Source organism: Sparus aurata, chromosome 8 (assembly GCF_900880675.1).
Source record: "Sparus aurata chromosome 8, fSpaAur1.1, whole genome shotgun sequence".
Lineage (NCBI taxonomy): Eukaryota > Metazoa > Chordata > Actinopteri > Spariformes > Sparidae > Sparus > Sparus aurata.
Genome location: NC_044194.1, coordinates 6,300,890 through 6,326,141, shown reverse-complemented (window position 1 = coordinate 6,326,141; position 25,252 = coordinate 6,300,890). Strand labels below are relative to the sequence as shown.

Sequence of the window (25,252 nt, the reverse complement as noted above, 5' to 3'; positions counted from 1 at the left end):
TATCAAACTAACAAACAGGGATACTTACTGACATATGTTTATTTATCTATTTTGAAGTTCGTACTGATATCTATTAAATGGATCCGATTCATGCGATTCATTTGTTTAAACACGTCTGTATCCAAGAAATCTTATTGTCATTTCTCAAAGCTCTGGATAATTGATTTTTAAGTCTCTCGTCAAATCCCAAAGCGTCAGAATCTGACGAGTTGAGAAAACCCGAGGCATCAGTATTACTATCGTACCAGCTGGAGCCTTAAATAAACAAAGTCTCCCTTTGGGTTTCTGTTTTTGGCTTGCTTGTACTTTTTCATTATGGAGCTGAAAACTTAAGAGACGGATGTCAAAGTTAACCTTGAAAAAAAAAAAAATTTACTCTAATTATTGTCAAATGACTCATTTGAAAATTAATCAACTGGAGCTCCCCTGGGGTATTTTCTCCCCTGATACAGTGCATGCAATGTTTACCCTGTTGCTTCTTTTGATGCCAAACACGCAAGTATTGTGTCTTTCAGGGGATTTTCTGATGGGAGGAGAGACGACGCGGCAACCAAATTGGACGTAATGAAAACCTGACAACGTAAATTTAAGCGGCTGCATGGGAAACAATTACCGAATTCTCACTGCATTAAGATTTGTCATCACAACAAATGTCCCATGATAAGTTGCAAAGTGAGGGGCTGCACGACGCAATCATCCGCCGTCAAGATCTTTAAGTCACAGGAGGGGAGAAAGATTGATAACGACTTCAAGGATGAGGACACGAGACGCTGGTGAGTGAAGGGAAAAGTAAAGGGACTGCTGTTACATCTCATCACTTCTTCTCAGAGAGACCAAGAGTCATTTCAGCCCCTGAATAGGCTACGCTTGGATCCATTAATGCAATAAGCTCGAATGAGGTGAGGCATAATTTAGGAAAGATGATGGAGATTTGGGTAAATTAAATTAGACTCAACAGTGATGATCGTAATGCTGTAGACCAGATTTTATGTCCCCTAAAACTGTTAAATAAAGTGGACAACTCAGGAAAGGAGCACCACGCGGTTTTAATTCTGCACAGAATGATGCTCTGTGGCTCTCCTGTGCGGCTTCCACGTGCGTAGCTGCGACCATAATCAAGTTAATCGACAATCCATCCTGAACTTCTCAGCGAGCTCGCTCAAGAATGAAGAGCTGAGCTGATAAAGACAATGGTGTTGTATTTAGCCTTTTCAACTTTCATTCCACTCCAGTGAAAAACTCTGATGTGCCCTTACTCCCAGCAGTTTACGATGAATTAATTCATCTTCAACCTCTTTTTTGTTCTCTGAAGACGAGCCTGTAGCTTAAACCTGCAGTGTGGGACTTTTACATATGAATGAACACCCATTAGATTAAAGCCCTTATCAAACCAGTTAACACAATGCTGGCTAAGCCTGTAACCTCCAAATTAATATCCCTGTATTTACTAGATAGATTATTCTAAATTGGATGTTTTTGCCAGGATGCTGGAAGTCAGTCACAGGTGGGGATGCTGAGAGGTCACTCTATATAATGACTTTAAAGGGGTGTATGATACCATTTGTGACAGATTGGTTATTTTGGCCCTTGTCTAAATTGTGCAAAAGTTACTCATGAATATATTTATTTTGTTGAGCACAAAAAAAAACATGTCAGGGGGTCTTGCAGCCTCATCAGCACCTCTTCATCCATGTGCTCATGTGTCTTCGGAGACTTCCCCATGCTGGCACACCCATAGCGATGCGTTTTACGTCTACCTGTAATAATCAGTTAGCCAGAGGTGAAGGAGGAAGTAAGTGTGGCAGTGGAGTAGATCGCAGCGAACAGGAGTATGGTGGAACCTATGGCGTAATAAGCACGTCGAAAGTGGTTCCATAAGGGGTAGACAAAAGTTCTGCACTGCAGGTTTAACTTTTTCTGTCCTATCCTGCCTTTTTCTCTGCTTGTTGTGTATTATAATACACAGGGGGAGGACACATTAACACGAACACCTGCTTTGCAAGCTAGTAGAGTACTACAGTATAATAAAGCATACATACTGTATATTGCCTTCAAATTATAATAAATGAATTTGAATGAATAAATTCCTGAAACTGTTTGAAAGGTGACTTGTGCTTTTCAGATTTTACCTTTTCTTCAGTGTGTTTTTTTTATTGCTGATATAGAACGGGAACTTCTCTTTCCCACAGAAAACACTGCTCCTGAAGAGCCTTAAACGCTTTGTCATTAGTCCCGCCTTTAGTTTCACGACTTCATGACATCACACTGCATCACTATGTCGCACATTTGCATGATATATGCCTGTATTCACAGTAGAAGTTACTGAACACATGGTGAGGGTTGCTGGCTCAGGCATGTGTAAGATGACCAATCAGAGCAGAGAAGGCACTGGGCAGTACGAGAAAGCTGATGTGTTTTTTGAGCATTAAAGCACATAAACCTATTGTAGAGTTAACATTAAGTAAAAGAATGAAGCAAAAAAATTACCATAATATGTCTCTTAAGTGTATTTGCTTCATTAAGGTAAAATCGGTTGCGTAGCTGTCACATTGGATTGCATTACATTGTCAGGGTTTCATTATAATAATTAACATTTAAAGATGATGAAAAAACACAACAAAAAAAAAAACACATCATGTCATTGACAGTCAAAGCTTTATGCAAATACATTTCAAAATGAAATGTTTTGATTAACCTTCTGCACACAAAACAAATATAGAGTTGGTGGTATAAGGACAGACGCACGGCGCCAGCGAGAGTCTAAACATTTCTAAAAAGAAAACAAATCTTTTTGGACAGGTTTTTTTTTTCCCCGTAAAAAAGGCAGGATATCTAATTTATAAAGAAGATCTCTTTGGTACATCAGAGAAAAAAATTCAATTTCATTTTAGCTAGACTTTAAAAAAGCTGATGCTCGAGCATGCCTGTTATGAAATCACTATTGATTTAAACCAGGAGGACGAGTCAGTCATGGAGAATAACGACTGCACATTGCTTTTACCAGCTGATTTTGTCTAACTAATAGGCAGCCCAGACTACTATAAATACAACGCCGTGTGACCATGACATGGAAAAAAGTAAATGACGCAACATGACTCTTAAATTAAAAGATTATATTGAGGAATCGTAGAACTGTAAATCTCACCCCGACATTTAAAGTAGACGTATCAAGCTTTTTCGTTTTCTGTGTATGTTCCTGTGCATGTCAAAGATCTTGAAACTTAAAAATGTCAACGTTCGCACCAACAGAAGCTCCTCTCTCCCACAGAAAACACTGGTCCTGAAACGCCTCCATGACCTTATGACATCACACTACTTCACATTGTCACACATTTGCATAATTTACATCTCGCAGCCAGTTTGGGACATACGCCTTGAATTAAGTGAAACTGCTCTGTTGTTGTTGGTCGTGTCCAGACCAATCAGAGGAGACTGGGTTATTCGGGAGACGGGGCCTTAAAGAGACAGGATCTAAAAACAGAGCGTTTCGGACAGAGTAGGAATACAGTGCTGTAGCAACGGACAGTGTGAGGAAACCGATGTGTTTTTTGAACACCAAAGCATGTTAATATATTCAAGGTGTAACTCAAAATACAATTATGAACCCGAAAAATTTACATAATGTCTCCTTTAAATTTCTAAAATGCGTGTGTGCAAAGTGTGGAAACAATGTCGAATCGACAGCAGAGTAAGTATTTATTCAAACAGAAACAGACGACATGATGCGCTGGCTGTTTTGCTCTGTCGTTTCTCTCCTTTTTCTTTTTTTTTTTTTTATATCATGTTTTCTAGTGAATCTGTAAACTGCGATAGAAACCTGTAATCATGTGCAGATATGCAGTTCCAGTGGAGATAAGTAGCCCTGTGAGACCACAGCCACCATAGTAATTTGAGCAAACAAGCAATTTGGGTAAAGATGTTGGTAGCTCAACAGTGTGAAACTGCTTAGACTGTGGATAACGATCTTTTGCTGTTCCCTTCCCGTTGTTTTCATCAATACGCGGAGCAACATGTAAGAACGGACCCCTCATGAAATGCATTATTTGAAAGGGATGTTCTCTTCCTCAGAATTGTTTTTTTTTTTTTTTTTAGATTTTTAGTCAAAGGAATGAAGAGCTTGGATCTCGACATATTAGGTGGATTTAAAACAATTTAAACCCTGCTGGTACTACTGAGGAAATTAAGCTGGATAACCAATGTGCAAATTCTAATCCATATCCCCTGAGAGGAGAATATTTCAGACAGTGACTGATGACATTAGAGATTAGTACATTTCACACACTGAGGTGTCTGCTGCGGTGTGGTTGAGCTTCTGCCTACTAATCTAACATTTGAGATCAGTTATACTGAGGATATTGCATTCGGTAAATCTCATTTCAGAACAATACCTCATCTGCTGATTTAGAAACACAATTAACCTTGGTCACAAGAAACTTAACTACAGCTTAAATGTCCCTGGCACAAATCCAGCCCAGCCCAGGACTCTGAAGAGATCTTTAGCATTATAATACCAAATCTTGTCTAGGATTTACAGCTCACACTCAGAGGAGTCTCAGTTAGCTTAAGTAGGTGGGTTGGGGATATGTTGGCCCAATAAACCTTGAATTCTATTACAGCAGTGTGAATGGAGGAAATGTTTTTCTTTTTCTTTTTTTTTACCCAACAAATACACCCTGCGGTATTAAAAACTGGTCACAGACATGGACTGGAAATAGGTGGACATGAAGAATACATCAAGAACCAATTTGCTCCTGCATGTTCTAATGCAGGTGAAGATGAAGTGCATTACTTGAATGATGAGTACATCCCCAAAATAGCTCTCCTGCAGGCTTTTTGGAATGCAAACATTTCTGCACAGAGCAACGGAAAAAAAAACGCCACAAGACCAGCCTGGCCGACAGTCACCTGCAAGGATCTGGATGAATCTTGTCTCTCTTGTTGAACACCAGCACTCCATTATTCATTTGTTTAACCACAACAAGGATCACTGTTTCATCCCCTGATAAGCCAGGAAAGGGCCTTCATAATTGCTCTTTTTAATTGGAAAAAAAAAGGAATGGATGTTCTACCTGCCTTTGCGGCGCCTGCTGAGAACAGCCGAGCCTTTGATCTGGGCTCCGGAGAGCCTTTCCCTTTTCAGCAGAATTATGGATTAGCATCAAAATGAACAAGGGAAGACGTTTGGATGGCCAAGTATGTTATACATGGAGAGGGTAGGGGGAGAGAGGTGTTGCCGGAATAATTGTTATAACTGTTCCAGGATTGCTATAATTGCCACATTTTGTACAAACGGGCGACAAAGTGTAGAGGAGGTAAGTTATCAATTTGTATCCACGTGGTGGGTCGCAGCAGGGAGACAGTTTTTTGTGCTCTTTCAACTTCTGCAGACCGAGATTACAACGCGCGGTCACTCTGATGTAATGATTGGAGAGGCTGCTTTCATTAAAGCTATTTAAAACCTTTCCATGTGTCAGTGCATGTCAGTGTAGCACATACCGTGGCATATTTAAGCAACAAAACTAAAAGCTATATTTTCAAATGTGACAGGACAGAGGAAACTGTCTAGAGGTGACAGAATTGAGCTCTATCTTCTGATATAAATATTTTTAGACCGGATCTCAGGATATATCAGTAGGACGGATGTTTCAAGCCCAACTATGTTACCGTATGAATCTGGACTGTGCGTCTGAGCTGTCGAGGTTCAGGCTCCAGGTTCGGACGCACCTGGCTCTTAAAGGGCATTGGAGATGACACCTGATTGGTTTAATTTGTTCTACGCTACATTCCCGACTAGTTAAGAGTCTAAATACAACACCTTTGCACAAAGATTATCCGTTTAACCAACAAAAGGGAGTTGGACACCTAAACACAACCATGTGCCATAGATTGTTTAATAAGGCCACATATCTTCTATCTATATCTAAATACATATCTTTGCCTGTGTTACTTTAAAACTTGGATCCTTTTGTGTGAAACCTGAAGCTAAAGTTTGGTTTGGTTTCGATGGTTTTGAGGAGAGAGCTGCAGTGATTTGCGGTCGGTGTTTTGGGAAATGGAGTCAAAGCAAGCAATGTGTCTTAGCAATCAAGAGGAAACTGTAAAAGCATTACTGTGTTTATCATATGACCTACATTAGTCAACAGTAAGGGCCCTGAGCACAGTTTTGTTTTTAAGCAAATAAATTACATCAAGTGAAATTTCATCGTACAAAACAGAAATTCCAGGAAAACAGGAGGCAATCCTCGCAAAACAGACATCACATAAGCCCCGAGCGAGTCCCTTGAAGTGCAGCAGGGGTCCCAGAAAAGCAATTTCTCCCTTGACATCACCAACATCACTAACTATGTGTGTGTGTGTGTGTGCGTGCACTGCTCCCATATGCACAGTGTACTCAAAATTAAAATAAATGGCACCATGTGTGAGAAAACACTCCCATGTGCTTTGATATTATTAAGACCAACAACTGTCATTAGCTAAGTTGTTTTTGTGTGTTTGCGTAGTTGTAAGATGACAACATAATTTGACATACATACTAATGCGCGTACAAACAGTTACAACTGATATTCGACGCTAATGTCTCCCTCCCTGAACAATGACTGAGAAGACAATGAAGAATTCAAGCTTTTCATGGTCAGATGGGAACCAATCTGAAAACCTGATCAATGCCCCGGACGATCTCATCCTGACATGATGAAATAAATCACACCTGAAATAGAGCAGCAGCATAAATACGCTCAACATACCCATGCAGGTTTACAAGAGCAAGGGAGGAAAGGTGCGGCTGACGAATGGAGTTAACATCAGACTTCAATCATACTGGGTTTTCTGTATCATGCGTAACCATGGACTTTTATTGTGAAATTGTTGAGACATTGGTATGCTACTCAAGCTCCGCTCCCATTATAGGAATATAGTTGAATTACACAACAAAGAAGCTGATTGGAGCAGGCGCCACATTTGGAATGGCTCCTCGAAAAACAAACATCCTTGGGTGGAGTTAAATGCGAGAGAGATAATACTGATGGTTATGCCGATCCAGCATTTGAGTTATGTAATATTACGGACTTTCTGATTTTCTACATGAAGTAAATTGCGTGGCTTTTTAAAAACAAACTACTTTTTTAAAAAATCAATCTTGTGAGTTTCTAAGACAAACAAAAGGGCTCAGTGAGTCACAGCATGTGGGGCAGTTCATTTACACTGAACCGTCCTTGTATTAACAGTGTGGCTATGAGCGGACCCTTTACACTGAACACAGGCAGGAGTAGGTGGCCGCTTGCGGTGTGAACTCATCGAAACCTTGTTTAATAAAAGAGGACCTCTCCTTTTCATTTGTGGCCCACTTTAAAGAAATAACTATGAATGGCATAGAAAGCCTGCAATCCATTTAAATGCTTTCATTGCTTATTTTAAATCAAACCGAGCAGAAGACATTCACGTAACATCTCATTCAAAGGGGCTCAGAGCTGACCCTTCAGATGCGACTGTGATTTGGTTTGTATATGTTGTTTGGGCTCGAAGCAGTACTCAAGTTGAAGATATCATATGTGATGTATATGTGTATCATGTGATCGGTGTATAACCATTCAACATCAGTGACTCTGGGCTCTTGGAGCTATAATTCAAATTCCTGTAAAAACACTTGATTCTGATAGACGCGTATGAGCCGCAACATAAGAAGGACCAACAGGTGAAATGAGTAACACTGATGCTCTGCTGGGAAACCTTGGGCGCTGCTGACATGTGATGTGGATGCCACTTGAAACGAATCGCCCTCCCAAACACTGCAGCAGTCCAAGTATAGCCCGTAACATGGGCGCGATATCCCGCTGGGGGGGGGGGGGGGGGCGTCACTGCCATTGAGCGCCGCTGCCATGAATGAGTGTTCTTGGTCTGGAAGCTGTGTTTGGGTCGGCGGTGCGTGTCATGGCATCCACATGGATGTAATGACCCGAGTTTTTAAAGCGGTTGGTGTAATAATATATGGTATAATGATAATGTCCTCAGTACACTGAGAGAGCGAGGCCATACGCATTGCTATTTTCTAAAGTAAAAAAAGAAGTCATGCAACACGACGGAGGCTGGCTTGTAAAGGAAACAACCAAAATGAAAAGAAAAACTGACGAGAAGTTAAGTTTACAGTCACCTATCAACAGCCTACATGTTTTTTTTTAAAGTAATAATTGGAATCAGTGCATTTTTCATCCGTGTTGACCCTCTTCACTGAGTTGTTCTGACAAAAGACAGTTATTCCAACATTTTTTGGGAGACTTGTAATGTAGATTAGACCAAAACAGCTCAAAACACCTCACAGACTGTGGACTGGTAAACCTTACACAAACAATTGCGCCTCGCTGACCTGCAGAGAACTCCTCCAGACACGCTGCAGCAGGGCTGGCGCGCCGTAACGGCCATGTCATTACTGATGTATCGGTGCTCCTCCGTACAGCTCTGGCTTCAGATTTAACTCTGGATTCCGCCAACTTGAGAAGTTCCTCGATGAGTTCCCTATTACCTATTGTGGCGCGCACAGAGCGGAGAGGGGAATGAGTGGCAGAAGACATCTGTCTTCTTTCACAGAGAGGATGTAGAGACGTGCAGCGGGGTGGGAGGCTCGTGTCCTTCAGCTCATGCAACACGCTCCTCGACTTGTTCGATCAGTCTCTGGTGGCAGGTGCGCTGCTCTTTGTGATGGCGAGGAACAAACAGAAAAACAGAGCAGATGCACGCTGACGTCGACAACAACATCGTCTCCACATGTTCTGTATATAACTCGGTGTGCTTCGTATTTTTCTGCTAATTAGTGGGACTGTATCTCGCAATTTTGACAGATAACAACTGCGATGGCGCGTAATTAGCTACATGCTGTTATGAACATGTGAAGTGGAAAGAGTTCAGTTAAGTGTATTTTTAGAGCAGAAACATTTCCATGATAAAAGAAATTGTCCCCCTGTGCATCAGTTACCGAACACAAGGCATTTTGAGCTTTGCCGTAATTTTGCCGTTCGTTCACATTCATCCTCACACTCTCTGCACCTCCTGTACACCGTTTACTCTTTGTTGCACGTATTTGTGAGTTTTGTCCCCCATGTTGTACGTTTTTCAAGCATTTTTGCACAACCAAAGGGGGAAAAAAAAACAGAAGCCAAAATGAATCGATATGAGCAATGGGGGAATATGGAGACAAATAGCAGGTTAATGCTCTCTGTGTCTGGTGCTTTTTTTCTGTGCTCACTCTGACTTATGAAGCCGCGCATTAATGAGACTGTGTGTTTTTTTTTGTTTTTTTTCTTCTCGTAGAAAGCCTTTCACATTGATTGATGCTGCCGAGGACTTAGTGGCTCAAGATAAAGTAAAAGCGTATTCTGCCAGTTGTGATCCCTTTTCCTGCTCCTGGGATTGGGGGAAAATAAACAAGTGGATTCCCAATCAAACTGAATTTTTAAGAGCAACTGTAAATACTATTAGCTTGCACACTATATTTTATAAAGCTTTCCATTCTGTCACATTGGCATAAGGAAATCCTCATAATTTGACTTTCTTATCCGTGAGAAATTATCAACAACTGCAGCCGAATGAACTGGGTTATTTGTGGCGTAGCTGTAGAATAGCTTAAAAAAATACAAATAATAACAACTTGACGACGAGTGAAGGTGACTCTTGGAGCCCCTCGGGTCTCGACTGGTGATAACTTTGGAGTTTTTTTTTTAATGTTTGTCATCATCTGGTCTCCACAAAGTTGCTTATAGTCATAAATGCTTCACAGAAGTTTCAGTCACAGACCTTCGGGGCGAGGCAGAAAATCCAGGATGGTGTGCATTAGCATTCCCTGCGGGCCCTCCCCGCAAACTGCACTCGCTATTCGATTTATATTCAACTTCTGAAATACATTCCAACGGCCCTGTAATTGATGGATTTCGCCTACGAAAGAGATTCCTTACAGAAGGAAAAACACTGGAGGAAGCTCAAGGACGCCTTTATCATCAGAAATAATGTTTAACGTTGTGCTAATACATTGGGTTCATGTTGCTAACGACTTTTTTGTTTCCTTTCCTTAGTTAAGATTTCTTATATTTCTAACAACACCTTAAAGGTAACATCACATAAAAAAACATATTAATTACAATAATGCATAATAATAAATAATCCACTTCAGTGTTAGTCACCAACAAGCATCGTGTCTGTCCTTGAGCTCTTGCTTTTCAAAAAGCATTTTAAATCCAGAGTTGCTCCCATCCATCTTTGATAGTTTGCGGTATTCTTCGTTGCCTCCGCTGCATATCTTGACTAGATCAGTTGAATAGTGTGAAACTATTGGCAGGTCTGTATTTTCGTGTGCATGAGATGAACAAAAATGGCTCCCACTGTGCTTTCTCGAGGCCCAGGCGGAACCCTAAAGTAAACGTCTTCAGCGGTTCATCATTGTCAGCTCACATTAAAGTCATAAAGATATTGGCCTCATGAGATGTAATGAACTTGTGACCCGACACGCAAATATTGTATGGAGTCTGCACTACACAAGAACTACACAACATGGGCCACTACACAAAATCCTCCTCCAGATGGCCAGCCCTTTCCCCAGCCTCCCCAGGTCTTTTGGCTTTTTTCCCTGCAGGAAACCTGCAGCGGCTTTAGTAGAGGTGAAGCAACAATTAGCCAATCTTTCCCCATTGCCTCAGCTGTTAAGTGCAACTGACTGAAAGGACGTTACCACAGGGTAAAACAAAAAAAAAAACAAAAAAAAAGAAAAAGAAAAAACTGTGTTAAAACAGTTTCCTGAAAAGAAGCACAGACATTTATTTGGTTTGTTCTCGCTGCCAGAAGGCAGAGAGACATGTGCAGTGGGAGTATGAGCTTTGACTCGACAGCCAAGAGAACCACTGAAGCAACCAAACTCAACGGAGACTGACCCAAGAGCTGCCAAACTCGACATGCAGAAATGTGGCACAAAGAGTCGCCCCCCCCCTCCCCCCGGGAGGCACTTACAAGAAAATACCACCTCATGAAGGAGTCAAGGTTATTTTCTCATGTAGATGCTTCTGAGTGATTTTTGTTGTTGAGAGAATTTTTATTTATTTATTCTTTTTAAAGATGAAGGACAGCGCAGAATAGAGAGTCCAGGAGTCTCCTGACAAAATGAACTGAATAACACTTGTGTTATCTGAACAAGTATTCACTCCTTGTCCTTTTGCATTTAAAGTGGATTTATTTCTCACGCCTTTATTCAGAATACCTCTGAGGCATTTACTGAGTGACATCTGAGTGATGCGTAATTTGAAAGTTGATCGCGAATAGAGAGCCGGGAGTAAAAAAAATAAAAGAACAGAAAGAAGGCAGACTGAATTTGACTTCAACAAAATGGCATCAGTATCATTTCTTTATTTATTCATTCATCTATTCATCTGCACTCACATCCAAAGTATGTGCACACACTGTACGTGATAAAAAGAGCGGCATCGAATGCGTGTAGATGAACATTTTGGAGTTGTGCTGACTCAAACAACACCGTCGCCGTCAACATACTGTCTGTGTGTGGAATGCTTCTCACGTCTGCCCTAAATTCAGGTCTGTACAGGGGATGGGATGGGACAGTGACGAACAACAGAGGTAAGACACTCAGCAGTAATTCCGTTAGAACAAAAGTACAGCAATGCCAAAGACGTGCCGGCAGAGTGTTTGTCAAGATAACCTCAGAGACCTCGTCTGGCCCGGGTAATGGAGCTCCTGCAGGTAGTGATTTATTTCAATAAACCCAGAGAATCTGAGGAATTAGAGGTATCTCAGAAATCATCGTTTCTCCTCAGAGATGTATGTGTTTCAGATATTTATCAAGACCATTGCACATTAACACGTCACATCGTGGCACAATAAAAATAGCCTCCAGGTCGGTGGTGCTCTTAAGGGCCGAATTATGCTCCCTCGTTTTAGCAGCCCTGGGAAACTGCAGCACAGTCCACGCTGCAGGATCAGTGCCACAAAGGACCAATTGATCCATCTTCTAATTATTACCTTAAGATGTTCTCTGAGCAGCATCATACCACTATCCAATCAAATCCAATTAACACTGGTACCCCCCCCTCCAGGAAAACTGCATTGTAGAGGGATTACACAGATATCTGTGCTGGTCTGATTAATGGCCGCAGTAATTAATGCTGAAGGGGTCTGTCCGAGTGCCTCAGTGTAGAGGAGCATGCAAGCAGCGAGCCAGCTGCAGCGAACGGAGCTTACACTCATACACGTGCGCACACACGAGCACACACCAAACACCTGGATCCTCTCGTGAGCGCATATGTTGCACTGAATATGAGGCTTTTTTTTTTTTTTTCTTTTTTTGGAAAGCACTGTGATACATCTGTGGATGGGCAGTAAAAGAAGAAGAGGAGTATTATGCAAAAATCTGGTGATAAACCAAAAACTTAAAAAAAAAAGCTGGATCTAAAAATAGGATGGTAGCAGAAAAAATGTATCACCCAAGACCCGATTTTCTTATTCCTTTTAGCATAAGGCCTCAACCAATTCCCACTTTTTGTCTAAACGAGGCATTTGAGTGCTCGGAGTACTCGTGCAACTCAATGCAGCGAGCACGCACTCAGAGAGACAGAGACGGAGTGAAGGAGGCACAGACTGAACGAGTTTAACAGATGTGGAATGACAGTTGTAGAACTGAGCCAAATTGAGTTAGAGAACCCTCCGCCATTCAAATCAGCAGCACGTTATCTGACTTCATGTTTCACAAGATACTTAAAATGTGCATATCATCACGCAAAACAACCACAGTGTACAGTTTGTGTCACGCAGCGCTGGAATAGGCCGGCCAACATGATACAAATGTTGGTAGTTTATGACCACATGCTCACGTTCAGAGCTGCTGGGGATGGGGGGGGCGGAGTTTGAGGCGACAAGGCTGACAATCCAGTGACCGCATTTCAAATCTGCGTTTAAAAATGTGGGAAGACGACGCCACTGGATATTTGTGAAGAGACCTGTGGGCAGTATCCAGCCGCGTCTGCGATGAACACAACAAGGTGTTTTCTAAAGACCTTGAGGTCAGTCGGCCCATTTTTGGTTCTGGGGCATCAAAAACAAGGTCTTTTCAAGAGACCTCGGGCATCTCCAGCTGTGTTTCTGGAGACCAAACCTGCATTTTATACGAAAACATTTTGGTTTCCTGACCTGAAAACAAGTGTTTTTTGTGCCTAAGCCGAAACCAGAGCACAAGCAAAGTATTGTGATGAGAGAAAAGTTAGAAATCGGACCAACAGAAAAACATAAAGCTGCAACAATAAAGACAGTTACTCTGGAAACAAGCTAGCAGTAGAAACCTGAAACTGAATCGAAGGCTGCTTTTAAGGGACACATGTCATGCTCATCTTGAGTTTCATCCAAATTTCAACATATGAATACAAAAATCAAACATAGAAAATGAATAATGGAACATTTAACCGCATCATTGAACTCGGAAAACAGCATCTGCAGCTCGTGTCTTCATGTTACACACCTAAATGTAATTATATTTCTAGTTATGCCGCTTTCCTTTATGCAACTATACGATTCAGGAAACAGGAAAATCCACCGCCGACACTCCACTGGAGACTTCCCATTCAGACATACTGTAATGTATAATTGAAGGATACCAATCCAAATAATTCATAAAGCAATCTACTTGCAGCATCCGCTTCCAGAGATAACAATCCTCAGCATCCTCAGCACAGAATTATCACAGGTGGTTGAAGGCCTTAAACCTAATCTCCAGGATGTGACATGCAAATTTGAAGGCTCTTCCTTTGCTCCGCTCAGTGTGCATCTATCAGTCTATTTCAACATCAAATGTTCTTTATCGTGCAATGTGATCTCATATTTTTCAAAGGCTGTGCTTGATATGGCATGACTCCAGACTGATAAGAGCACAAACACCTGCTTGCTGTGCAGGCGTGCAGCTTGGAGAGCCCCTTTATATTGGCTATGGATCGCTTTACTGAAATATATGGTTTAATCTCTCTGTTTTTCACCTGCCTCTCCAAATCCTCTTCCTGTCTTTTTTTTTTTTTTTTTTTTTTCCCCAAACTGATGTGCAGCCATTTTTTTTCCATAAATTGCAGCACAAAGGATAATGAAAAGCTTTGCAAACACTTCGCGGAAATTGCTTTGAGTTTCTCATGTGTCCTTTTGTCCTTTCTTTTTCTTTACTCCTTCATCGTTTCGAGTGTTTGAATGCACGCGTGTGTGTGTGTGTGTGTGTGTGCTTGATTTGAGTGTTGCTCGTTCGTCGCTGACTCTTGAAATGATACAAACTGCTATCACTGTGCTCCGCTCTCACTCTGGAAGTTAACCACCACAACAGAGAAATTCACAATTCATGAGGTGCAAATACTCGATTCCCAGTATTCTCTGAAGGCCACTTGAAGGGGAGGTGAAATGACTCTCATGAATGATGAATACAAAACTGTTCTCCCCCCTTCCAAAAAAAAAACCCAGTTTTAATCAATGCTGGAGATGTTTGTTGAGCTGAACACATGCGCTGCTTCTGTCTTTTTATCATTCCAACAGGAAATGCACTGAATATCCAGTACATACAGCCGGGAACGGCCAGAGGACGCAAAGAGCACGGCAGCTAATTTTGCGTTCAAACATGAGAGAAGGGAAGAGATTAGGGGAAATCAACAATTCACCTTTGCTTTAACGATTCAGTGTTAAGGAACCTAATTCAGTTCCGTCGGTCACAAAAGACGCCCATGCAAAGCACACTGGGGGTTCGTTCGGTAACAGGTTGGGATAAAGAACGAAGAAATAGAGGAAATTGTGGGTGGGTATGGTAAGGGTTGGTAGCAATCATGAGAAATTTAGAAATTACTTCCGTGCATCAATTAGTCAAAAGAAGGATTTATATAATTTCAGGCATTTACGCAGCAGGTGAGGAAAGAACCGTTGAAGTGAAAGTGAAGCTGTCAGCAGCACTGTTGAGGCGACCCATGTTCGAAAAAACACAGCGAGTGCAAGTGCCCTATTGGATCTCTTATGGATAAAACATGATAAAGTGCCCTCAAGCTGGCCGTTCAGGTGAACAAAAAGTGGTGAAGAGCCCTCTCGTCATTATAAATGTATCACAACACCCCCCCCCCCCCCCAGCATACAGGTGGTGCCCTTTTTATTTTTCACCCCTGCCCCTCAAACATCCTGAGTCCTCCACTGGTCAGCAACAAACAGCTGCACACCGTGTACAGTTTGACTGTGCAGAGGAATCTTAACGCCCAGTCGTGTGTGTAACGGATACTTTTTTGTTTTATTGTGTGCTCTTCTTTTTGGAGAACCTCCATACCGCAGAAGCCTGAGTGAAGCCTACAGCAGAAACACATTCTGGAGTGATCAACTCACCCTTCAAAACTTCCAATTTTTTTTGCGGTTGTCTTTGATAGTCCAAATCAACTTGCGTCTGATCCTTCCACTTCAAGGACCTAGAGAAAGAGGAGAGAGTCTCATGTTACTAATTCGTTTTTTATGAAAAAGAGAAATCAGAATCGAATTGCAACAAAATGGCATTTTGGCAGAGATGTAAATGAGATGATCATGCTTTCATACCTGCCACATCAGAGGGGTATGTGTTGTAGCTGTAGGCTGTACGCTTGTTATATTTAGATCGTGTTGCCAATTGTGAGACATTCCTGGTGTGACTGGATGATGTTTACATCTAGACGTACTGAATAAAGAGAAGCTTTCATATGGAGCGCTGATTCACAATCAGACATTCTTTTCCACCTCATTTAACGAGATTGCACGTGACAACACAACAAAAGCGCCTTACAACCAAATTGGTTTCGTACAATTGAAATCTGATGGACATTACGAACACTGTGGCCACGTTGAGCTTTGATGCAATCAAGGCAGTGATAGTTGTGTTGCCGGTCTTGCTGGAAATTGGCAGTAATAAGGATGTTTAAAGACATGCAGTGGAGACTATTGACGTCCCAGGCCTTTGAGACCAGCCGATAGATTTTTTTTTCACTCGATTACCAGCTCCAGTTGCCAATCTGCTATCATTATTAAGGCTGTCTAGTCTTTGGAGGCACAGTGGAATACAAATGAACTGGACTCTGCAGCGATAGTTACCATGGAGCAACAAGTTCTGTGCGCATTGGGAGGTTCGAGAAACTTTACCTTTGTTAAACGTCAACTACCCCTGCATAAGGATCATCATATGTCGTATGTGCATGCCGTGCATCAGGGTTGCACTGACATCTCCACCGACACAAACTGTTTTCGTGCATTCAGAGACGCCCGGAAACACAGGAAAACACAACACAGTCGTGTGTGTGTAACGGAACAAGTATAATATGCGTGGATACATTTTCGCGCCAGTGCATGCACAGGGTTAACGATGAGATGGCGCCAAGACAGAGAGCGAATCTGTTCAGTTTGACACGTGTTTTGTTATTCCGCTATTATGCAACCATTGCTAAATGTCATGTAAATGCTTCAATGAATTTCAATTTACCATAAAGCCACTAAGCCCCAATTTGTACTTTGAGTTGATAAAGTGAAATTGAGGGATGAGAAAACGTGGCACGGTAGAGAGAAGAGACTGCACGGGACACTTCCCTGAGAGTAGTATTATCCAACCGTGAATACAGAATGTCACCAGCGGTAAGGGAGGGGAAAAAAAGTCATTTGTCAGCTGTATCAAGGCTCTGAGAGTAATTAATGTAGAAACTGCAGTATTGTGATTAGCCTGGCTGAGCAAGTACGAGATAGGAAGAGTCCAAGTTTGTGTTGATTAAACATAGAAAAAAAAAAAAAAAATCACAGCAGGTCTGGAAACAGAATCTGCGTCTGTAAGTGTTCAAGCTGACAGCCTGACGGGTTCACATAATGGTATATTCTAAACATGATGGTATGTAAATGAATCTACAGTTCACCGTTATTCATTTCAACCTAGTTAATTGACTTCACTTGTCCGGAGACATGGACAAATGCTGAGCAGGAGCACGCCACAATGTAAATAATGTTACGCAACTGAGTTCTCATTAAGTATTAGACCGGACACTGAGGACATCGGGCTTATTGAGATATTGACCGAGTCGAGTTAAGCTGCACGTACAAGCACTGCACGTGAGACCTCTTAAGGAAGGATTGATGCAAAACAATATAAGTTGTACTAGTAAACCAAACCTCATACAAACCACATTCTGCAAGGCTGAGAATGTAAGAATGTTACGTGCAGGCAGTGACAAGAAAAGCTTGCTGTTGTTTACCAGGTGATGTTTACCACATAACCATACCACACCATTAACATATAATAATTTAGCATGTTAACAATTAGCACACTGCAAGGGTTAGGGTTAGCGATCAAGCAATCTATATTTCAGTCTAGACCAAAGGGGTAGGCTGTCTGACTGACTGAAAGAGCGATATTGCCAATTTGGATGTTAGTAGAAGAAGAAGAGATTGAGAAGAAGAAGAATCCGTATTTATCACATGCAATCATACAATGCACAGTATTGCGGAAAATGGTTCTCTGCATGTAACCCATCTCAGAGAGGCAGTGGGCAGCCAATGTGTGGCACCTCAGGGACCCAAATCCAGATCGCAGCCAGTTCCTTGGTCAAGGGGCTCTGACCAGAGAATTAACCTGTTAAACATGATTTGACGGTGGGGAGAAGCCAGAGCACCCGGAGGAAACTCACAACCATGTAAACTCCTCTCAGATTTGGATCCAGAACCATCTCGCTGCGAGGCAACTACTGAGCCGCTGCGCTGGCTCGCAAACATTTAAGTCAAACTGATAGCATGTATGAACATAAAGGTAAAGATATTCAAATCGATGTACTCGACACTTTCTTCGTGAGTCATTCCTGATGAACTCTGTCACGATGACACTATGAGCAAATGGAATTAGTGCTGTGTTATGCATAAAAATATCATGTCATGTTGATTGATCACCAATTAAGGGGAACACGATGAAGGGCCGATAAATACATTATAAGAAATCCTCGGTAAGTTGAGTAAGCAGCGTCTGTCATTTGCCCCCAGGTACAATAACAAGGCAGACAACTGCTGAGAAACATTGTTCAAAAAGTGGATGTTGTTGAACATTAACCATGCTCTTTTGGAGAGGAATAAGAAAGAGGCCAGAATCAAAATCTGGACGTCAAATACTCGACCCTGCACCACAAAGAAACTGACTCCAAAATCAATTCAACAGATGAAGAATTAATGTGTTTTTTTTTGCTGTTGTTTTTTTGGGTAAGTTAGATTTCAAATTTTAGCCTCCCAGCTCTCGACTGCATCTCAAGGAAAAATCGGCGTTTAATATATTCATATAATAAACCCACTTCATCATCAGATTAACGAACGGTCGGAGGTATTACCGCTTGTGTTTGACTCCTTTGACTGTCTTTCATTAGAGCCAGGAAGCAGTGCCAGCTGGCCACCGCCTGCTACCTGGCTGTTCACTCTCCTGTCATTTCATCCACGCACTAAATGGGCACAATGAGTTGAATTTCAGTGACGACAATTACTGAGGAACAATTAGTCCAATTAGAGGGCGAAATGTTTTGTATGACTAAACGTTAACGGCAGAAATATTGTAGACACACAACAGAAAGCAGCATCCGAGTGCTAAATAGTGAAATGGAGTGTAAGGGTCAGCGCATTAATCCATGTGAGGGAGTTCAAAACACCCATGCGACATAATTAGATCAATAGCACTGTAACTACAGCAACACACCAGTTTTCATTTCACCCAGCCATGTTTGCAAACACATGCATACGCATAAACATGTTCCATTCGCTCAGACGCACATTGACTTGACTTCTGTCCTCATGTATATGTATGTGTGTATTTTATCGCTGCATTGCTGCTGCGTGTTTTAGTTAGTGTCTTATTATGCAACATACATGTTGTCGTGTTTGGTCCATATTTCTGTTGACATAAGTAATAGAGATGATTGTCTTGTATCGTGAGCTGCAGATCGTGTTCCATATATTAAATAGTACCTGGTAACATGCTTGCAAACCTTCTGGAGTTTCCTGGGAGACTCCTATTTATCATTGCCCTCTTCCTGTTTCCTCCCGGGGTCACATTTCTCCCGTATTTCTGGCAATTTATGACAATTTTTTTACCTTTTTTAGCTTTTAGAATCATAACCTGTTTCTGGCCCTGTATGGCATGTAGTCTGCTGTACTATTGCACCCCAGCCTCCTCAGTGAGTGAGACACGGACAGAGAAATGTCGAGGAGAAAGAATATCGAAACAAATTTTGGACCGGCTGGAGAGAAGAATTCATTTTTTAAAGTTTTAAAAAACAGGATTGATTGATTATTCTGTCAGTCACGGTCGGTCCCCATCGAGATGCTGACAGAGTGGTGGAGTGCACAGACTCTCTAAGGGGCAGAGCTAAGTTACGCAAGTTTATGCAAGAATTTTCTCAGAATTAAAATGATTTGACATTAAAAAATATGTGTCTTTTGCCTCTTTACAGATTCATTTTCATTGTTTAAAAATCCTCAGAAGGCAGGAAAGACTGTCCTTGAATCTCAAATGTTCCAGTGATGGGGACCCCAGAACACCACTTTGGTTTTGAAGTCCTCATCCGCTATGAAGTCTCAAGGTTGGTAGGCACGCCTGGCAATATAATGTAACAACGTCCTAAAAAAGCTGTGTTTTTTTTTTTTATTACTAGAAAATAACTTACTTAATAGTATCTTTTCATTGTATTTTTGCTTTTCTTTCTTACAGATGATCTCAATAACTTTGTATTTTCGATCCTACATTCAATCGTGACTGTAACATCCTCAACATACAGATGAAAAACACCCTCTTGGCTTACTCAGGCACATTTACAGCAACAGTTATTAATGCGCCTGCCACTGGCACTGTTAAATAAATCAATAAATACATAAATGAAATACCTTCCCTGGAGAACCTTACCTTAAACATAACCACTGCATGCTTAACCTTAACCCCAATCTTTAATCGCCCAGTCTTAAAGCTTACACTTTCATCATTTATCTGCAGGCCCCTGCACACACAGAGTGACTGTGTGAACACACTTGTGTTGTTTTGTTGCTGTGGCAGCAGAAGTTTGAAATAAATGAAGCCACTGGGAGTTTTTTTGAGGGAGCTCCAAAAAAAGAGCCGTGCAGTCGACACCCTGTAAAATGAATGCACGGAGAAGTTATTCGCAGTAATTCTTTGATGGAATCACGCTTTTATGAGCACCTTGTGGGATTTTTATATGGTCTTAGAATTCAAAAATACACCCACACATTTTTTGGGGGGGCCCGAGAGATCAAATTGCCAAGCCTGTTAGAAAGCGTCCCTAAAGGATTTTAGTCGCAGTAACGTTTTAGAAAGTTTTTACTGAGTGAAAAGCAATTAATTTGCAAAATGATTTAGTGTTTCAGCCTAATTTTCATAATAAAACTTTACCATGAAGCTTTTTTTTTTTTTTTTCGTTCACCACATCATTAGTAGGTTTGCTGGCCCTCAGGTATAGAGGAACACAATCACTGACTTAATTGGACTGTGGCACTTCAAATGCCTTACAGTGCTGTAGGGCACATGAAGCATATAAAGAGTCCCTTCAAACTTAACAGTGTCAATGTCATTTTTTAAAATGGGGCCCTCTTGCATTGTACCAAAACACATGCATGCATGCATGTGTAATTCGTTTCACTTGGCACAAACTATGGGTGCCCATCAGGGTGGTTTTGCAGAGGCAGAAGTTTACTGAAGTATTGATCCCTGGGACAAATTCAATAGGTTTTTGGCAGGGATGTAGAGGGAAATAATGAAATCAATTATAAAACTTCTACAGAAATCCAACAACTCGTGAAGGCTGCATTCATTGTGCAGTGGTGATTTTTACGGGCATGAAAGCCTTGAGTGTCAGCAGCAGACTTTGTGACAACTGCACTTTCAACCAGGTGTGTCTTGCGAAGATTCATGTCCCACATGGTGAGATTCGCAGCAAGGTTGTAGTAATTCATGACATCCTCGCCGCATAAAATTAACAATAAAAAAAGTTAAACATTCCAACTTCTGATGGTATCATGGCTAGCAAGTAAAGGAAAAGTGTTTTCGAGAGCTACGATTGGAGTTTCCAGCTCTGAGTACTCCCACCGCCACTGGGAGCGATTGTGCACCATTTCCTCCTTCAGGCCTTGATGTTTCTCCAAATTCTCATATCCCTTCTTGTTGATGTTGCTGAGTCACACGGGACTGCCACCTCCATCATCACTGTTTTCTGTTCCTTCTCCATTACCGCAATGTCTGCTTGGTTGGCTGGTACTAGTTTATCTGTCTGGATCAGCAGGTCCCACAGGCCCTTAGCTATGCTGTTCTCAACAGGCACAGGCTCACTTTGGCCCTGATGGTATATATATCTCTATATATATAACATTGTGCAGCTAATCCAGTTAATACAGCGATCGTTTAGCGATAGCGTCTCTCAATCAGCCTATCAAATCGATTGTAACCGGAAGAGATGTGTGGGAAAGTGGATGGAGGAAAACATGGCTTGCGAGAAAAAGAAGGAAAGTTGACACAGAAATAGAACTTTTAACAGCAAATTGACGGACAAGTATATGTTCATTCTCATTTGCTGCAAAACCGACATTGACGTTGATCAAAAGCGGGAATGTTAAGCGGCACAACGAGACCAAACACAGATCTGTATTTCCTCCTGTTTTCTCTTATTTGCAATGCAGGCCTCAAGTTTGTTGTGCTTGCTATAGGTCAGGACTAATTGTGTTTATTACACTTATTTATTCAGCTTTTTGGTGCCATAATTTGTTGTGTGTTAAAAATATCCTACTTTGAAAATGTTAAATAAATATTGCTGAAGTAATAAGGAAATATATGGTGATGATTTTATTTGACAGACACAGGGGCAGGTTATCGGATGCAATTTTGACAATATGACGTTCAGGTTAGGGAGGAAATTTCAGTTACTGGCCTCCTTTTGAATTTTAATTTGCACACAAATGTCAATGTGCGGATCCTCAGAAAAGCAGTCAAGCCTTCAGAGTATGTGAGAGGGCTTCACTTTTCCTCATAGAACTAGGGTTACAGTGTGTAACCTTAAATCTGATGGTAATTTGCGGTTAATTTATCTCTTGACTGTGAAACTCAATAGCAAGTTGCCGCACTAGAAACAGTGAGCACATGAGCAGCACATTATATGTTATGGCAAGAGCAGGCGGAGCAATAACGGAAAACATAGAGAACAGAGGGAGTAAATGGTGCTGTGACGGAGGTATTTTTAGAGACATTGTGCACATGAACATCCATCACTGATTCTCACTCTGGGAGCGGTGGCAAGCGTGTATGGTGGGAGACGCAGCGGTGGAGAGAATGGAGACGGGAGCAAGAAAGGGTTCTTTTCTGTCAAAGGAAGTCAGTGTGCTTTTCCCAAAATGAATTTCATCTCATATACATGCGTAAATCTCGTCAGCCCCCATCTCTCTCTTGGCGGGAAAAGCCGTTCGCAAAGACAGCTGAGATAAATCAGCGTGTGGGGCCCCGATGTAGCCTGTGTGGGCTGGGACAGAGATGAAGCCACTGCGAAGCGGCCTCTGGCTTTAATGATGTGCAGTGAGCCAGTGGAGGCGTGTAAATCTGCAGCTGGCATCTCATTCTCTGCAGCCTCAATTCCTCCCCAACCTTTGAGATATCTCTGTCAAAGTCACCTCTGTGCACCTGTATCAGGTTTAAGAGTAACAATCTCCACAGTAGGTTAAGGAGATACAGCAGCAGGTTCTACAGATGGACAGAAAATGCTGCCCTTAGTTGTGACCTCAGACATGTTGCATTGTTACTGCAAAGGCATATCTACTAAATTAAAAGCCTGCAGTACAGGAGGTACAGAGAACACGTTTCCTTGAAACGCATAAATGAACCCCAGGAGGCAGTTAATCCAGCTGCATCCAGGGAACAGCACAGGTGTGGTAAATCACTAAATCACACCCAAAGCGGCAAACAGTCAAAGCGACAGTCAACAAAAAATTGCCTGTGGCATTCATCAAACTTAAGCTAAAACATCCTTGTAAAAATGCTTTCCCCTGAAATATAAATGTGAGGGAAACACACTCTCCTTAATTAAAACAAATGATGGAAACAATGTTGTACAGGACACCTTAATGTAATGGGGATTGTCATCAACGAAGCCTCAAATCATAATGAAGTCATTAATCAACCTAAGAGGTCACATCTCTTCAATAAAAAACATGTTTCCGTCACTGTTTATTGAAGCTTTTGCAAATTTTTTGCAACCTTGTGATCAATTAGGTCACGCAGGCAAATGCCAATATTCCATTGCTGCAATCAACCACAAGAGATTTGTTTATGGATCGGAAAGTAATTCAAGGCTGGAGATCATTGATTTGTCGACACAAGAACACTCTGCATGACATAACACAGGATTAATATGTTAAATATGTAGATCAGGTTAACTTTGGAAGACAAGTCCATCCGAACTTCCGTCCATCCATCAATCCAAACATCCGTCTGTCCATCTGCCATCCATCCGTCATCTATCACTTCTCTATAACTGCTTTGACTGCTTTCATTCTACTCAGTATTGTGGAAGGACTAGGGTCAATCCACACAGCCTCTTGCATGGCTGGCATTATTACCAACTAACCCATTCCAACACATTCTCACGCCGACCTTGTCAAATACTGCAGCTCAGTCGGTGGCCGTAAGTTTCAAACTATGACACTCTACTGACCTTTCTACCGCCATGTCTGATGAAACTTTCAAAATTATGTTTGCTAACAAATAGTTCACATATAGTTACATCTTATGATTCTTGGACTGTTTTTAATGTTTTCAAATGGTTGTGTAAGTCTCAAATGTTGTGTAAGTTTCAGCCACCAAAATTACTCAGTTAGGTTCAGGCACCAAAACTACTTGATTAGGTTGAGGCTCCTAAGCTATTTGGTTGGGTAGTAGCACAAATACTACTTGATTAGCTTTAGGCACAAAAACTGGATGGCTAGGTTCGGGAAAAAGGCAAACTGAGATAAAATAGCTAATGTATGTTCATGTCATGTCACTCACATCAAGTAAGTTACGTACGTTAACTTACTTATGTCGCTTCACTTAAATACAAATCCATCTTGATCCCCCCTCTTCTAAGGGAAAGTCCAGTTTATGAGTGTTGTTCAGCACACAGTAATTATGAAAACATTTTAGCTATATACAAATGTATTTTTCTACGGTACATGGTCGGTCTTTTGGCAGCAGGAGGTACAGCCACACGAGCATGGTAAGAGCTTGCAAGCTTCACACCAATCCACAAACTCAGACATTAGTAAGACTGCATTTTCCTTTGACTGTGGCACTGCTGCTTGCAACACTAGTATCAGTGAGTACAGTTAAATGTTTCATTAAACAAGGCTGCATTGGTTATTTGAATACATAGAATGGCCATATGTTCACATCTGACAACCAGCCTCATTTAATTGGGTGAATAATGACCATTATGTCCAAGTAGAAACAGTGGAAGTGCTGTATCATTACCCCATTACTAAAGTTAAATCAGCCAGTTTGGTATGTGTCTAACTGCTTCCTTACATTTCTATTTTCAAATTACTTATGTAACCATGTGCTACTGAATCTTTGCCAAATCAATAGCTCTGTTGCAATACCTCACAATGCAGTGTGTATCTTGTAGTTTGTTATTTTTTTATTTTACCGCCACACTTACCACCCTGTACAAAACAAAAACTACAATTTGGTTTCGAGAAGCACTCTCAGTGTATCATTAACACCATCGGCTAATGCAAGAACTTACACACTCAATCACACGATTCTCCGTTGGGACCTCTGAATTTAACAAGGTCGTGAGGGCTAAACTCTTGAAAGTTACAGAGCTGGATGATCCACCCAGCTCTCAAATTAAATGAGAGAGTTGATGAATGGTGCAGTCTCGTGCTTTTAAAGGAGAACATGGTATGTTGGCATAGTATTCCTGACCTTGTGCTTTCATGCAGCGTCTGGTAAGAATCCAGGTAGTCAGACTGTAATATAGATGCCTAACATTTTGTTTTCTCTCGTCTTTTCTCCGCCCTGTGCTCTCTACGGACCATGTGCATATCGTCTGCATTGCATAAACAACAAGTTTTTTTGGACTTATTTATAAAGAGTATTACGTTGAATGTTCCTAAAGCTCTTTCTTATATAGTATTTGATTCTGGGTCCTTCGAAGTTGTCCTCTCTGATATGTCCATCAATCCATTCCTACATAAACTA

General features: G+C 41.4%; 1 protein-coding gene across 1 annotated transcript in view; it reads right to left on the bottom strand.

Moving 5' to 3' along the window:
- The window catches only part of lrrc4ca (leucine rich repeat containing 4C, genome duplicate a), a 178,599-nt gene that overhangs the window by 104,580 nt on the left and 48,767 nt on the right, over positions 1-25,252 (bottom strand). Inside the window, exon 2 of the mRNA XM_030426537.1 lies at positions 15,373-15,452. The gene's annotated coding sequence lies outside the window, so the exon portion shown is untranslated. The remainder of the gene's footprint in view (positions 1-15,372; positions 15,453-25,252) is intronic.